This window comes from Peromyscus californicus, unplaced genomic scaffold, assembly GCF_007827085.1.
Source record: "Peromyscus californicus insignis strain IS unplaced genomic scaffold, ASM782708v3 Scaffold_19__1_contigs__length_69161282, whole genome shotgun sequence".
NCBI classification, from domain to species: domain Eukaryota; kingdom Metazoa; phylum Chordata; class Mammalia; order Rodentia; family Cricetidae; genus Peromyscus; species Peromyscus californicus.
In genome coordinates, this window is record NW_026294491.1 from 50,554,491 (window position 1) to 50,557,104 (window position 2,614).

Sequence of the window (2,614 nt, forward strand, 5' to 3'; positions counted from 1 at the left end):
GCACCATCACCATCACCATCACCATCACCACCTCCACAGGCCTCTGTCTACTTTTGCAGATGCCAGATCATCTGTTTCCAATCGAGACAGGAGTCTTCACAAAATGCCGTGGCGTCTCGTTATATTTTGAGTGCCTAACATGAAGCCTACAGTACATACTGAGTTATCATTCACTGAATTTCAAACATAGGACATTAGCATCTTGAGGCAAGATGTGTATGTGGTAGACAGCTACTTGTGTTCTTTTATGGAAACAAGATCTCTCCCTTGAGGTAGATAGCTTTAAGAAGGGATTATTTGGGGGCTGGAGAGATGGCTCAGTGGTTAAGAGATTTCCAGTACCCACACGCCAGCTCACAACTGTCTATAACTCCAGTCTCAGAGTATCCAACACCCTCTTCTGGCCTCTGTGAGTACACATGGTGCACAGACATACATGCAGGCAAAACTCCCATACACATAAATTTTTAAAAAATTCTAAAAGAATCATGTATATGGCATTACTAATTTTTATACTGAAACATTTCACAAGTATTTAATAATTTGCTCTGTAAACTTAGGTCTTGGTTCTTTCCTGCTTTCTTGGTCACTGAGTGATACTTGTTTTTAATATGATTTAGTGTCAGTTTCAGGTTCAAGGTTAGAAAAAGAAAAGGGAAACCCATGGTTCCACTTTTACTGCTTAGTTTCATTTTTAAATCAAGTCAAGTAATTTTAAAGTCATGTTCTGTAAGTCAGAGGAATACCTTACTCGGCCTGGCTGAGTTATGTGCATGGAAATCAGGATTAGCATGATATGGAAATTTCTCTGGAAGAAAAACATCTGGACCATTTGTCAGGATAAAGGTAATTCCCTTGGAAGTTCACAGGGAAGATGGATTTGCCCTCTTTGTTTTTACAACTTGGAAATCCTGATTATCAGCAAATACCACATGTGTAGGAATACATTTTTTTCTGATAACATTTAATTTTCAGGTTGTATTGTATCTTTCATTTGAGTATTTCCCCCCGGATATTGTCAACCAAATCAAAAGAAAACATTGACTTGGGTCCCCTTTAAGTAGAAACACTGTGGAGGCTTATTGGATGGAAGCAATCGATCACTCAAATTCCTCTCAACTACATAAACATTGTTAGGAGCCCTAAGAAAGGTTTGAGTGTTTCATGGACTTAGAAAACACTTGAGTTGAACATAACTTGGTGAAGAGGGTGATTCTTGATTGTGTTCGTCCTTCTGTAGCTCATAGTGATAAAAATCAAATGATGAAAGTTTGATGAGCTCACAGAATCTCTCTCACCCAACTCGGATGTGTAAATACATGTAAGGCATAGGTTCTCATATCTCCTGTGATGTCAGGAGCCCCACCCTGCTCATTGTCTGGGGGGCGCTGTAGACTGGACAGTGGAAGCTGGTTCTGTTATTTCATGCTTGCATTTCTTTTTCTGGTTTAAGTATCCAGAATGTTCGAAACTCAAACAGAGCCAGTAAAATGCTTCTTTGGAACAACCTAGCTTCGTTCAGCAAATTGCTAGTCATTTGGGTTTTGCACTCCACTCTCTCGTCTTTACCAAGACTGCTCTGGGGAAGTTGGCACTAAGGAGTTCTACGAAATATCTGTGGCAGCACAGACAGCTGAAGAGATCTGCACTGGTCTCTGGAATGGCTGACTTGGGTTCGACAGGCTTTCTCTGACTACTGAGACATAACCCCAGTGGTACTCATGGTAAAGCAGGAAGCCTCAGTCTTAGAGTTGTCCCATGTAGCAGTCACATCCTTGAGGTCCCAAGGCTGTGGCATCATGGGTAGTATAGAAAGCATGTGAAAGATGGAGAGAAAGTTGGTTTGTAAATCTTTAATCTCACCACCCATCCCCCTACCCCTGCATTAGTCTGCGTGACCTTGGGAAAGGTTGCTACACACTGTGAGCGTCGATTTATTTATCGGGTGGAAATAATACTTGCCTTGCACAGACTGAAGGTTACAGAATTAGAATGTCTTTTCCTGGGAAGAGCAGACAGCTACTGTTGTTGACTGGCAGTTATTTAATATTGTGGCTTATGAGCATTTTCCACAAGAACAGAGTCAAAAAGGGAAGAGGAGGATGGGAAGGAAGAAAGAGAAGGAAGAAAGGACGACCAGTTCTCCACATGCCATCCCAGAGCCCACTTTGACTTTTGCTTGAATTTGTTTCCCAATTAGATAACACCTAGTCATTTCTTATCTAATATGATTGATATGCAATAGATTGGTACCACAAATAGAAATGTTATGTAAGTATGCATGTTATATTTACTATTTAATTATCACAGGAATCTTGAAAAAACTCTTTTTCAAATTAAGGGGACCCATAAAATGCCCATCAGGGGATTTAGCAAGAGAAATAATATGATTTTAATGTTTCAGAAAGCTACTTTCTTCTTCATCATCAATATTTTTGTGTGCAAAGCCTGAAGATCAACTAGGTAGTGAGATTTCCCCAAAGTGTTATAAAGACAATTTTGTCCATGTAGGTAAAACTGTGCTGATAAGACATTGCTATCCACACTCTCTAGGCTTCCTTCAAGTATTTATAATTGCATAAACACCATTGCTGATTCAAAGTGAAGGTGGGGA